The sequence below is a fragment of the Ochotona curzoniae genome, unplaced genomic scaffold (genome assembly GCF_017591425.1).
Source record: "Ochotona curzoniae isolate NIBS_2020 unplaced genomic scaffold, NIBS_Ocur_1.0 contig_2135, whole genome shotgun sequence".
Taxonomy (NCBI): domain Eukaryota; kingdom Metazoa; phylum Chordata; class Mammalia; order Lagomorpha; family Ochotonidae; genus Ochotona; species Ochotona curzoniae.
Window position 1 is genome coordinate 67,899 of NW_024465338.1, and position 15,404 is coordinate 83,302.

Below are 15,404 nucleotides of genomic sequence, written 5' to 3' on the forward strand. Positions count from 1 at the left end.
TCATAATGATGTTTAGCCATGTTCTGTCCTATGGTCACCATGGAGACCTCTCCAGACACATAGGCCTCAGACATTGAACCCCCAAGGTCCCTCTTCAAGCCAGACTTTAGGGCTCCCCTGCCTTGCAACTTCTTTACACCTCACAAGGACTCCTGCGTCTCTGCCCATTGACCTTTGGGAAGTTCAGTCCTAAATAGAATCCCATCAGATGTGGGAAGCGATCTTGGCATGTTTTAGCAAGCAACACATCTACTATTGCAGTCTTTGTGTCCTGGAGATTTCTGAGAGTCTCTATTCTGTGCTTCTGTCTTTGTTGTGCTGGGACTCGGACATCATGTGCCTGTGTGTTGACAGTTGATGAAATCCTTCCCAGAAATGAGTCCCAGGTCGACTCTTAGAAGCTCAGAAGTCTTTATTCCTCAGTGGGCAGTGACAATTGGACTGTCCCATTCTACCACAAGAGAAACAGGGCAGCAGCCTGATCAGACATGTTCAGGGTTTCTTTTTTTTTTTTTAAGATTTATTTTTATTATTTTTTTTATTGGAAAGGCAGATATACAGAGAGGAGAGACAGAGAGGAAGATCTTCCGTCCAATGATTCACTCCCCAAGTGAGCGCAACGGCCGATACTATGCCAATCCGAAGCCAGGAGCCTCTTCCGGGTCTCCCACGCGGGTGCAGGGTCCCAAAGCTTTGGGCCGTCCTCGACTGCTTTCCCAGCCACAGGCAGGGAGCTGGAAGGGAAGCGGGGCTGCTGGGATTAGAACCGGTGCCCATATGGGATCCTGGGCGTGCAGGGCGAGGACCTTTAACCACTTGCGCCACCGCGCCGGGCCCGAGGGTTTCTTAAACAATGACAATCCAGTCAACTGAGAGAGCACCAGCAAATGATGTGAATCATTCAGTCAACCCAAATTATGTCAGTGCACAATACAAATAATACAATCAACTGCAGTGGGATGGAGCAGATACTCAGTTTAAGCATCATCCATTTTAAACTATCCAGCCAGAAGGATTTACATCCCAATTAGTAGCAAACAGCAGAACCAGGCAGACAGAACCTTTAATCTGTTTGCAGAAAACAATTTAGTGATGGGATATTAGGGATAGTCAAAACAGAGCCTCCGAAGATAAAGTGGATTAAATGCTATCCAGGATTGAAGGAAGGATCATGTTCCTTTTGGAACTATAGAAATTGAATGCATACGAACTGCTTTGTTTACAAGAAATGTGTTCTTTACAATAAAAATGTTAAAATGACACACTATATTGCATCAAGAATTTTTGAAAATATGCCTTTCTATGTTTTAGGAAGGAGCAGAAATAACTCTCAAAGAATACATATTATTGTATATGTCACAAAGAATACATTCTACAGAAGCTGTACTACATTAATCAGAAAGTAAGTTTCAAATTTATTTAATTCTGGTTCCTCCATTAAGATGGTAGTAGACTTTATTGGATGTAAAGACTAATTGAGGTTTAAAGTAAAGCCTAACTGAGGTTTGAGATATGCCTTTACAGAAGCGGTTCTGAGAAGCGCATCTGTACATGGGCATCTGTGATAATAAGAGTGAGACTGCCAAGGCTTCTTAGATTAGGCTGAGTGCAAATAGTGACGGCTGTGCATAGTAACATGGGAATCCCAGTCTTTGGAGAAGTGACTCACAGAGCACATCTTTCCATGGGCTTAGCTCTTTAAGTGTGTGTACTACTCCTAGGTTTTTTTGTAATTTTAAACTCAAGTAGCAAAGGTCAATAACTCACTTATGGGAACTGATAAAGTGTGATGTAGCGTTGTGAAGGGACAAGATGAGGTAATTTTTTCAACAAGATATTTCCTATGTAAGTATTTGAATATTTGAACTTATTTCATGCCAAATAACAGGATATCTTTCCTAGAGATACAATTTCATTTATCACAAGATAGAGAAAAATTATGAACTTTTTTTAGGTCAAAATTATATATACACAGAATCAATGTAACATATATTAAAATAAGCCTATTGTCATGCAAATAAATACCCTCAGAAGAAAATGTGCCTGAAAGCCCCGTGTACTCCCATTACAGTGCTGTAACAGCCTGTTGTTTACTGAAGTCAGGAGTACAGGGAAATCTCCCTCCTGTTGTCACCAGGTAAGTTAAGGATGCTCTCACTGGACTTGAGGTCCTGGTGAGGAGCACCAGCTCTCCATGGTGAATCATGCAGCACAGAGATTGCAAAGCCCTTTTCTAACTCTCTTCAAAGAAATACTGTTTCTTTCAAAAAAAAAATTCTTTGCTGATGTCTCTCTCATTTCACAGATTGGTACCATCCAATAGAGCTCGCTGCTATCTTCAGCATATTTGTCTTGAATGTTTTCCAGTGTGTTTGTCATCAGCCACACACAGTCATCAACTACCTGTACTGTGAATGTAACTGAACAACACATACCTAAATGTTGTTTCCTGTTAAACAAATAATATTGAAACTAAATTTGTCACATATTATGGTTTCTAAAACAATTAAAAATCTGCATATACACTTTTGGGATGACACAGTATGGAATCTCCAATGGAATGATTTGAACGAATTATCAAACACTTTACCTTCTTAAAAAAAATAGATGTATATAAATTTGTTATCCCTACAATGCTTATAATCCTTAAGTATTACATGTTAATTTAACTGTATGTATTCTAAAAATATTAAATGACATGTTGAATGATTATCACAATCTCAATACTTAAATCATAATTAAATTGTGCAGAGTCAAAGGGAACAAAACTCTAAAACAGTGATCTAATTCATAGACAGGAGAGAAAGAAGATGGCCGACGTAGGAGGAAGGCTGTGAGGGAGTGTCCAGTGAGAGAGGGATAGAAAGTTACAGAAGCAGCAAAGAGGAACAGCAGGGAACTGCAGGGAGAGGTCCGTGAAGCTCCCTGGGACAGTGTGGAGCCAAAAAGATCCACACAACTCGGAAGAACAACAAGAACGGAGCAGGGCAAAGGTAGAGAAACCGACATCCCACTCCAGACCTGCTGAGTCACTTTTGAAAACGGCCTGACGGGAGACGCGGCCAGCTTGGAGGCGGGGAGATCCGGTGGATCGTCGCCGGTGGGAGGCGGAGGCAGACTGCAGCGGCCGGACGTTTGGTGAGCGGGGGGGGGGGTGTTGACGTGGCAGCCTCCGCATTCCTCGCCCCCTACTGAGGTTCCAGCCTCTGAGAACGCGGGGCAGACAGACTGAAACTGTTGGGTCTGTGCCTTGGGAACTACGCACAGTGGTGTTGGTGGCTGAGGGGGCCCCGGGAAGGCGCCTCGGATGTTCCTGTGCTGAGGGGGCCAATGCATCTCGGTGCGCAGAGGCTGCTGGCGAGGATCTGGAGTCCTCCACATCCTGCCTGGTGGATGCACGAGAACACCAGGAGGACCCTGGTCGCTGCGCCGAGCGGACTGGGAGGCCCCGCCTGCAGCAGCCGCCTCCACAGCACAGGTGTCAGGTGTCAGGAGAGCTTTGAGCTTTGGGAAGTGTAGCGCTGTGTGTCCCCGACACGCAGGTACCACTCCCATAGTGTGAACTGCTCACCCCTCGCCTCCCACCCCGCAGTTCTGAGCGTGGGCAACCCACCAGGAGAGCTCTGAAAACACCTGCACCACACTGACACGGTGCGAACCTGCCGTGAAGTCATTATAACGGGGCGCCTGGGCCACTCCTCTGCTAAGGGCCTGTGTGGGGGAGCCACACGGGAGCAGGGGCTCTGAACACCCACACACCACGAGTGGTGGATTCACTGCACAAGAGCCACGCCTGGAAAGTGCCTCACCCACAGTCCCGTGTGTGGGAGACGCACCAGGTGGGCTCTGAAAAACCCTGCAGTCCCTGACACGGAGAACGCAGGGAGAAAGCACATAAAACCTTCTAAGCCCTGTGGATTCCCGTGCAGGGGGCACACCCAGAGAGCGCCTCCATCCCTCCACGCCCTGGGGTGTCACACCTGTAGAAGAGGTGCCCAGAGTGTGCCTGGAATCCACTGGGCCCCCAAGGTGGTGCTCTACAGCCCCGGGCCCTGAGAACGCACCAACGGTGCCTTGAAAATTACCACGCCCGGCAACACCACGCCTGCAGGCTCCAATCTCTACAGGAAAGCACTTGACAGCCCCTCAACACACGGGTCCATTTGCCCCACCAGAATTCACCAACGCAATGGGAAAAACCACCAGAAAGAGTTGTGCTCCAGATGAAAGAGCCAGCACCCCACCAAACAAGGGCCAAAAGCCATTATCAATATCGGCGATGCGAGATAAAGACATGGAAGTGTTACCAGCAAAGGAATTGATGAAAATAATGCTAAAATTTCTCAGAGACGTGGACACAAAGCTGGAAGACCTCCAGAACCGCAGAATCACCGAAATACAACAAATCAAAACCAAACTGGATGCCCAAGATCATAAAATTCAAAGCCTCATCAACAGAATAAATGCGGCAGAGGAAAGGATCTCTGAAACAGAAGACACACAAAATGAAGGTGCCCAGCGAATTAAACAGCTGGAGACAAACCTCAGCAAAACTAATAAAATGATGCAAGAGATGAAGGATTACCTTAGAAAACTGAATATTCGGATCATCGGCCTCCCCGAGGGAGTAGAAAGAGAATCTGGGATGCAAGCAGTGCTTGATGAAATTATACAGGAAAACTTCCAAAACACTTGGAACACGAATCCACCCCGCATACAGGATGGACAGAGAACTCCCAACAGACATGATCCAAAGAGATCTTCACCCAGACACACGGTGCTCAAGTTCTACTCCAATGAAGACAAAGAAGGAATCCTGAGACAAGTACGAAGTAGAGAAAAGATCACATGCAGGGGAAAACCCATCAGAATCACTGCTGACTTCTCTGAAGAGACCCTACAAGCAAGGAGAGAATGGACAAAGATCTTCCAAGTCCTGAAACAAAACAACTGTCAACCAAGAATAATCTACCCAGCAAAGATCTCATTTGTATATGAGAATGAAATCAGATACTTCAATAGCAAAGAAAAACTAGAAGAATATGTCTACACAAAACCAGCTCTGCAAAGTCTCCTTAGAAATGCGCTAGTCCCGGACAAAAAGGAGGCAAATCACAAACAAAGCTGGCAAATAAGAAGGTCTCCAAACTAAAAGCTGCACAAACAAGACAATTACATAGGCAACAACACACACACAACACAATCACATGGCAGGGCAAAATTGCAACCTCTCAATTTTAACTCTCAACACAAATGGTCTAAATTCACCAATCAAAAGACAGAGATTAATAGAATGGATCATCAAACAAGACCCAACCTTCTGTTGCCTACAAGAAACGCATCTAACCAGAAAGGATGCAAAGAAACTGAAAGTGAAGGGATGGAAAAGATATTTCACGCCAATAGACGAGAAAAAAAAGCTGGGGTAGCTATCCTAATTTCAGACGAAATAGATTTCATTCTAACTAACATCAAAAGAGACAGGGAAGGCCATTTTATACTGGTGAAAGGAATGATCCATCAAGAAGCAATCACCATCATTAATGTTTATGCACCAAATCTTAATGCACCTAGTTACGTAAAGCAATTACTTACAGACTTAAGGGAAGACATAGACACCCGCACAATTCTTGTAGGCAATCTCAACACACCTCTAACAACAATGGACCGGTCTACGAAACAAAAACTCAACAAAGAAACAACAGAGCTCACACAAACAATAGAACAACTGGACTTAGTAGACATATATAGAACTTTTTATCCTAAGGCCACAGACTATACATTCTTCTCAGCGGTGCATGGCACCTTCTCCAGAATCGACCACATGATAGGACATAAAGCGAATCTAAACAACTTCCAAAACATTAGTATCATACCATGTACCCTCTCAGACCACCATGGGATGAAACTGGAAATCAACAACTCAAAACTCCCCAGGAAGTATAGGCACTCTTGGAAATTGAACAATATGCTATTAAACGAACAATGGGTCAGAGAAGAAATTAAAGATGAGATCAAAAAATTCATGGAAACCAATGAAAACTCTGATACAACATTCCAAAACTTGTGGGACACCGCCAAAGCAGTGCTAAGAGGTAGATTCATTGCAATCGGAGCGCATGTCAAGGCCCAAGAAAGACGCCAAATACAGGAACTAACCACACACCTCCAGGATCTGGAAAAACAGCAGCAGAAGAGTCCCATGCACAATAGGAAACAAGAAATCATCAAAACAAGGGAGGAGATAAACCATATAGAAATCAAAAAAACTATACATAAAATCAACAAATCAAAAAGTTGGTTTTTTGAGAAAATAAACAAAATAGACACTCCACTGGCCCGATTGACCAAAAAAAAAAACAAGAGAAAGTGAGAATCAATAGCATTAAAGATGAAAAAGGCAACATAACAACAGACACTGCAATCATTAAGAAAATAATTAGAAATTACTACAAAGAACTGTACTCCCACAAATTTGAGGACCACCAAGAAATAGAAAAGTTCTTGGACTCTCACCACTTACCAAAACTCAGTCCGGAGGCAACTGCAGAATTAAATAAACCCATAACCGAGGTAGAGATTGAAACAGTCATCAAGGATCTCCCAACGAAAAAAAGCCCAGGCCCAGACGGCTTCACTACAGAATTCTACAAAACATTCCGAACAGAACTAACCCCAATCCTCTACAAGCTCTTCAAAACAATAGAGGAGGAAGCAACCCTCCCAAACTCATTCTATGAAGCCAACATCACCTTAATCCCAAAACCGGATAGAGAACCATCAGAGAAGGAAAACTACAGACCTATTTCTCTGATGAATATTGATGCTAAAATTCTCAACAAAATCCTAGCCAATAGAATTCAAAAAATCATCAGACAGATCATTCATCCGGATCAAGTAGGATTCATCCCTGGAATGTAGGGATGGTTCAACATTCGGAAATCCATAAATGTTATAAACCATATCCAAAAACTGCAAAACAAGAACCATATAATAGTTTCAATAGATGCAGAAAAAAAAAGCTTTCGACAAAATCCAACACCTCTTCATGCTAAAAACTCTAGCCAAAGTAGGCATAAATGGGAAAATCCACAACATAATCAAAGCAATTTATGAAAAAGCCAACGCCAGTATCATACTGAATGGAGAAAAGCTAGAACCCTTCCCACTGAGATCTGGAACAAGACAAGGGTGCCCGCTATCACCACTGCTATTCAACATAGTCCTAGAGGTACTTGCAGAGGCCATAAGACAAGAAAAAGAAATCAAAGGCATACGTATAGGAAACGAAGAAGTCAAGCTTTCACTATATGCAGATGACATAATCCTATACATAGAAAAACCAGGAGACTCAATACAGAAACTGCTAGAACTTATACGAGAGTTTGGCAGAGTGGCAGGGTACAAAATTAACGAACGAAAATCAACAGCCATAGTGTACGCAAATAACACCAAGATGGAAGAAGATCTAACCAACAGGATACCATTCAAAATAGCAGAGAGAAATATGAAGTATTTGGGAATAAATCTAACCAAAAGCGTAGGAGACCTATTCGAAGAAAACTACAAACTATTTAAAAAGGAAATTGAACAAGACCTCAAAAGATGGAATAACATCTCGTGCTCCTGGATAGGCAAAATCAATATCATTAAAATGTCTATACTACCACAAGCAATATACATTTTCAATGCAATTCCAATCAAATTGCCCAAAACATTCTTCACGGAACTGGATACAATGATTCAAAAGTTCATCTGGAAACACAAAAAACCACGAATAGCTAGAACCATCCTGAAAAATAAGAGGTTAGCAGGGGGAATCACAATCCCGGACCTCTGGACATACTATAGAGCAGTGGTTATCAAAACAGCCTGGTACTGGCACAAAGACAGAAAGCAAGATCAATGGAATAGATTAGAAGCACCAAAAGGGAACCCACACAAATACAGCCAATTAATCTTTGACAAAAAGACCAATGATAGCTCAAGCAAGTGGGAAGGCCTCTTTAGTAAATGTTGTTGGGACAACTGGCTGATAGCCTGTAGAAACAAAAGGATAGACCCACATCTATCACCATACACTAAGATCCAATCTACATGGATAAAAGACCTAAACCTACATCCAGAAACCTTCAAACACTTGCAAGAAAATGTAGGAAATACCCTGCAAGACCTAGGAGTAGGTTCCAACTTTCTAAGAAGGACACCAAAAGCAATAGCAGTTGAGAACAGAATAAACAAATGGGACCTCATCAAACTAAGAAGCTTCTGTACAGCAAGAGAAACAATCAGCAAAGTAAAAAAGCAACCCACAGAGTGGGAGAAGATCTTTGCACACGATATAGGCGATAGGGGGCTAATTTCCAGGATATACAAAGAACTTCAAAACAACCAAAAAACCAAAACAAACAAGCCACTCAAGAAATGGGCACGGGAAATGGGCAAACATTTCACAAAGGAACAAGTCCAAATGGCAAACAAACATATGAAAAAATGTTCCAGCTCCCTAGCAATAAGGGAAATCCAAATTAAAACATCGATGAGGTACCACCTAACACCAGTAAGATTGGCCCACATAAATAAGAACACCAACGACGCTTGCTGGCGAGGATGCGGGGAAAAGGGAACCCTACTCCACTGCTGGTGGAGCTGCAAATTGGTACAGCCTTTATGGAAATCAGTCTGGAGAACACTCAAACAACTCAAAATCTGCATACCATATGACCCAGCAATAGCACTCCTAGGAATATATCCAAAACACCTGTTTTACGACAAACCAACATGCATCCCTATGTTCATTGCAGCACAATCAGTAATTGCAAAAACATGGAAGCAACCGAAATGCCCATCAGCAGAAGATTGGATAAGAAAGCTTTGGTTCATCTACTCCATGGAATACTACTCAGCTATTAAAAAAAACAAAATGCAGTTCTTTGTGGCTAAATGGGCACAACTGGAAACTATAATGCTAAGGGAAATGAGCGAATCCCAAAAGGTTAGATACCACATGTTTGCCTTGATTTAACCTGTAATTTATTGTTTGGTTGTTTGTTATTTTTTGAACGTGTCATTGATACTGTCTCAACCCAGATGTTTCAAAGAATGGAACTTGCATTATTTTTAACATATTGTTTACCCAATACTATGTCAATTAATTCCATAATGTTGTATATTGATACTGAGGCCTTGTTGGGGCTTTTAACTGACCGGATCTTTACTCTGTTAGACCTATCTTCAGACCAGAGAAGGTCTCCCCAGGAGGCCACTGAACTTATCTGGACAATAAGACGCTGAACTTTATGCTAGGCATGTGTTTGCAAGCAATGAATCTCAACTGAACTTGAACTATGGTTATGCAACAAGGTGGAGGAATCCATCATGGTGGGAGGGGTATGGGAGGGGTGGGGGGAATCCCCAGCGCCTATAAAACTGTACTACATAATACAATGTAAGCAACAATAAAAAAAAATTCATAGACAATATGAAATTATTAAATGCCTCAACTAATTAATAATACTAATTTCTTCTCAAAATGCTTATGTCATCTAATAAAATGTGAATCATGTATTGATGTGTGAACTTAATGTTTCTTTGTCTAATTCCACAATAGCAATTAAATATTTTCATATATAGCATCTAAGATATTGACATGAAACAAAAATATTCATAGAGTGTGAGATTAGATACTATTTCTCCTTCCAAAGTTTCATAGACATTCTGAAGACGCACTATCCAAAGTAAACTTAGATATACAAAAATATTCATCGTTCATTCAGTCCTCTGTTTTTGAGTATCGCATGGGAAACATACCCCCACCAAACGAAAGTTGCAATGTGTCTGAGTCCTTGCACAAAATTGAGAACCACTGGCCTGGTGTAACATTATCATAATCACCCGTTGTGTACACTAACACAGTGAATAGCCTTCGTGTATGTACTCACTCTAAAGGCATGAGTGACCTAGATTCTTTATCAAAGTATTCTGAGCTAAATGTCTCTATGCACAAAAGCCAATCCAAGAATGAGATGAGATTTGAAGGAGAAGCTCTCCTTTGGCCATTGTATAGTTCATGCCTCAGAAGCTCAGGTTTCTCAATTCCCTGAGTCATCACAGGTGTTCATGGTTACGGTAACATCCACACACATATGCTGTCTGTTTCATGGGGCTACATGTGTGGGGTGCGTAGCCAACATGGGCTCATTGTGAGCAGTTGATTTACCTTGGAAGAGAGGCATTAAATCTGATAATAAAGCTGACATGATCTCAGAGTTCTTCCTGCTCATGTCAGAGGAGAGATACAACTAACATGTGTGTCACTCTGGGCACTTGTCCCTCTTTCATCTCTTCCAGAGCTCTCTGGCCCCATCCAGCAGAGCCTTCTGAAACCTGCCTAATGAGGCAGACATCCCTAACCGCTGAGATACATTATACATGTGAAAGCATTCAGTGAAGAAGGGCTAGCCTTTACTATTACAAAAAGTGAAGAGAAATAAAAAGAAGCCTGAATAAAGAAAGCAGTATGATTCCACAAAGTTAACACTGAAATAATTTAATATTGTAATATGAAGAGAAGCAAATGGATGAAATGCTTGAAAAGGAAAACCAAACAACGGTCATAAGACTACTCAGAAACACTGAGGATTAAATACTTGAGCTAAAGAAATCCGTAAGTATATGGTTGACAAATTCTGCTGAGAGAGATTGGTACTAACATGAAATAAACCTGTCATATTGAAAATAAATATTGAATATGTAAAAAGTGTAATGGAAAGCCTTAACATCCTCCATGGAGCAGAAAAAAATAATGATTGAATTACAAGACAAATTTTTAGAAATATCTCTATAAAATGAGAAAATATTAGGGCCCAGTGTGTTGGACTAGTGGCTAAAGTCCTGCCTTGAATGCACCAGAATGCCGTATGTGTGTTTGTTGTTGTCATGTAGGCAGCCCCACTTCCCATCCAGCTCCCTGCTTGTGGCCTGGGAAAGCAGTTGAAGATGACCCAAAGCTTTGGGCCCCTGCACCTGCATGGGAGACCCTAAACAGCTCCTGGGTCCTGGCTTTGGATCACTGCAGCACTGGCTGTTGGGGTCACATGGGGAGTAATCATTGGATGGAAGATCTGCCTCTCTGTCTCTCCTGCTTTCTCTGTAATCTGACATTCCAATAAAATAAATAAATCTTAAAAACAATTTCTAATAGACATGATTAGATAAAAATCTTAAGTCATATGACTTTGAATGTAGGAGAAAAATAAATGATCTTAAAACATGCAGTAGGATCATACCAGTGTGTCTTCAGAAGTGTCTTTTAAAGAATCCTGTCAGCTCTGTCTAGAGCCAGGCCACTAGAAATGGAAGTGTCCTGGATCCTGGCTTTGGATCGGAGCAGCACCGGCTGTTGTGGTCTCTTGGGGAGTGAATAAACAGAAATCCCACTAATGAATCCATATTCCCAACAAAGATTCACAGAAGATACAACAAGGCAAAAAGAAAAACCAAAACAACAAAAACCAACCAACTAACCAAACAACAACAACAACAACAAACAACCTTTACTAACTTGTGCTGGAGTGCTAGGTATGCATGATGGAGAACACTGTACCTTGACCCCCATGCTCCCACAATGAACCCTGTACACAAACACAAAATGGATCAAAGGCCTATAGATGTAAATCCTAAAACTATGGAACTACTTATAAAAAAATCACAGGGAGACACTTCAAGACAGCAATATAAGTGATTTATTTTGCTAAATAAGGGGCAAACCTTAAGACATCAATAAAAGAAAACTATTTTGGAGGTAACCTCAAAGACATAGACAACAAAACAACAATAGAAATGAGATCAGATATCAAACAATGAAACTTCATCACCATAGAAGACACAGTAGATGGGACAATTATGAGAATGTCAGAAAATACATTTAAGCTATTGAATATGCTATCCCAGTATGCCTTTTATTCACATCTCCAAACCCCTATTTATAATAAAGGAGAGGCCCACGTGTTCAAGCACACATAGCTTGAATTTCCTGAAAATCCTATATGTTCTCCAAACCAGTAGTGAGATTACAAAATGTGCAACTTCTGGTGTGTCACTTCCCCTGTTTCCATATTTTAACATATTTGTACACATTATATTTTGTCTATGGAACATTTTTTTCTCTTAAAATTTCTGATTCTCCTTTTCACAAAACTCTATTATTATGGCAAAACATAACAGCAAAATGTATCACTTTGCTGCAAAATAGCATGTTTTATTGTGCTGCCCAAGTACTGTGAGACAAAATCTCTTACGTGTCAGATTATAGGAGATCTGCTACTCAGCACTGAGTGTGGTGCCTTGACCTTTAATTAAATCAGATTATGTTGTCAAAATGAAGAGGGAAAATTAAGTGAAATGGGATATGAATTGGCAGAACAGCAGGAGTCAGACTTAGGGTAGAGAAAGATTTGATTAATTTTGCAATCTGAAGGTGAGTTCAGCCTAGCAAAGCTAGAAGAAAAAAAAAAAACTATGATCAAATTAAACGTTGAGGCAGAGCAGTTCTCCTAGGTGTCCCAAATAGAATTGCAAAACTGTGATGTCACAAAGATGCCTAGCCACTCGCTGTACTGCGGTTACCATGGAGACCCCTCAGCTCTCACACCTTGGAACCTTCAAGCTACCTCCTCAACCTTGGAGACTTTTGGGAGCTTCCCTCTGTGCTTCTGCTTTGTTGTGCTGGAACCCAGACACTGCATTCTGCAAATGATGGTCTGTTTGCTCCTGTTCTAGAAGGCCAATCTTATCATAATGGCAGGTGAGCTCTGGTGTTGGAGAGTGTAGGGGAAAGGTCCCTGAGCATCTGATGGAGGCTCAATGATACAGAGAATATCACTGCATATGTTGTCGTCTCATTGGTACCACAAAGAGGATGTGGTGACCCCTAGCTCAGGTACTGCATTTTCTGGTTTACAGGAGAGAAAGACGTCTTTGTAATACCCTCCCATGCAGACAGAACATGTGTTCAGTTGTGGAAGGATGGCCTTTTGGCACAGGAGCAGACATGAGAGCAGTTTATCCTCTAACATTACAGAGAATTTGTACTATGTTGAAATTTGTGTATGAACTTGTGTGTGTAGGCGTGTGTGTGTGTGTGTGTGTGTAGCCTGGATATTAAAGAAGTATTTTACTTTTCTCAAGCGTAGGAAACAGAATAGACAAAATATCACTGAGTGTTTGAAGCTGCTGTTGTAGGAAACCAGGTACAAGGGCTAAAATTGAAATATACATTCTGAGAATAATGACGAATCCTAAGGTGGGTGGGGGGGGGACAAAGTATTTGTTGGTGATGTGTGGAAAGATGATATCACCAAGAACTCTGTATTCTTGTGAACAATAGAAATAGTTTACAAATTCCCTCAGTAGTCTCCAGAATATGCATTACAGAGGGACCTTGGGTTGATATCAAGTGGTGGTTGCCCATTGTGGGTACTGGAACATTTGGGAGATTGGGTGTGACATCTCTTTTATCTTCCCCCTTCATCCAGAGAAAAGAAGTGGAGAATTAGGAAATGATTTCAGCCACTTTTCTCTGATTCTCGATCCTTCCCATCCTGTCAACCCTGTAGTTATCATCAAATAAGTAAAACAAAAGTTAAATAAAAAAGACTATGGGAACTAATAAATGAGTTTGGTAAAGCTTTAAGTTACAAAATGAACTCAAAAATCAATAGCCTTTGCACACACACTTGCATGACTGAGAAAAAAATTCTAAAATAAGTCCCATTTTCAATAGTTTAAAAAAATAGAATAATTGACTGCAAAGATTTGAGGGATCTTTATGATTAAAATTACAAAACATTAAAGAAAGATATGGAAGGTACCAAAACATGTAAAACCATCCATATTCATGGATTGGTTGAATAAATATCAACAAAATGTTCATATTACTGAAAGCAATCTACAGGTTAAATAATATTCCAATAAAATATGCAGGACATTGTGCTTAGCAGTGGGAACTACAACCCAGCCAGGGCATCCCGTTAGCTCTCCAACCAGGCCTGTCCCCAGCCATAGTTCTTGCATGCCAGTATTTGCTCTGACCCAGCTTGTCATAGCCTCCCACCAGTCTTGACATATGCCGTTGGATGATATAGCCTGTCCTGACCTGGTCAGGCCCCAGTCCCAACTCTCTTTGGTGGGTGCTGAAGCTTGGAACTGCTCAGTCTGCTCCCATCCCTGGCTTTTGCAAACTGGCAAGTGTGATAGCCAAGCTTGGAATGATCTGCATTTCAGCCTGGTTCTGCACTTGCCAGTGGTCTGCTTAGTACACCCATTTCAAACAAAGTCCTCCTACTTGCCAATAGACAGAGCTGCTATGCCCAGTCTGTCCAACATCCAGACCTGGACCATATGCTCACCAGCAGAAGCTATGACGAAATGGGAGAGTTGCCTAGGTTCGCACATTTGGCTCACTCCCAAACCCAGATTTCATACATGCCAGCAGGTGCCAGGCTCCCACCTGATATTGCCTGCCCCTACCCTCCAAACCTTTGTATAAGCTGGTGGATAACATGACCCAGGTGTGTCATACCCTGGTAGGGGTGCACATGAGGGGCTATAGCTTGTACCTGCTCAGCCTTTTCCCAGCCCAAGTATCTGTGAATGTTGGCAGATTCCATGGTCACATCTAGCCCCTATCACCCCAACTCTTAAGTTATTTTGGTAGAACTTGTATTTCCACAGGTTTAGGTCCACATAACTCCCTAGAGAACCTATCCCCAGACTTGGTTCTCTTGCATGCTGGTTGGTGTCAACCCTAGCCTTAGTGTTGGATGACATGTGGTAGTCAGCAATGTGCTCAACTCCCACGTGGGCTGGAACATCGGTCTGACCTATAAAGGTCTTCTGATCTCTCCCTTTCAAACCATCAGGACTCATTCACCTCAGATGAGATTTCTTTGGGGATTCCCAAACTGAACTGCTGGCTTCAGAAATTCAATCACAGAGAAAATTGTAGGTTCCATGGTCTGAGCTTGGAATGCTTCTGTCAGAGCTGGTCCTCCTCTATGCATCAGCCAGAGCAGTGGACAGCATAGAGAGTTGCATGAGGAGGATACAATGGTACAGTAGAACCTGCAGAGTTCACTTGATACCATAACAGAGAATGGAGGACAGGACAAGTTGACAAACACCTTCGCCAAGTGTTAGCAGTGAACATCTAGGGAAACAGAAACTCTAAGGTGGACTATGTCAGCCAGTGGATTCTGGAGAGATTTCATCATGCTTAGAGTGGTGAGATCAACAGCAATTTAGAACTGTTGAAGTATCAAAATAATTTGAGCAGTGCCCTCAGAGCAGGCCCCACACTGGAGCCCTGTGGCGATTAGAAGGCTGGGTGTGGCTTCTTCCCTAAT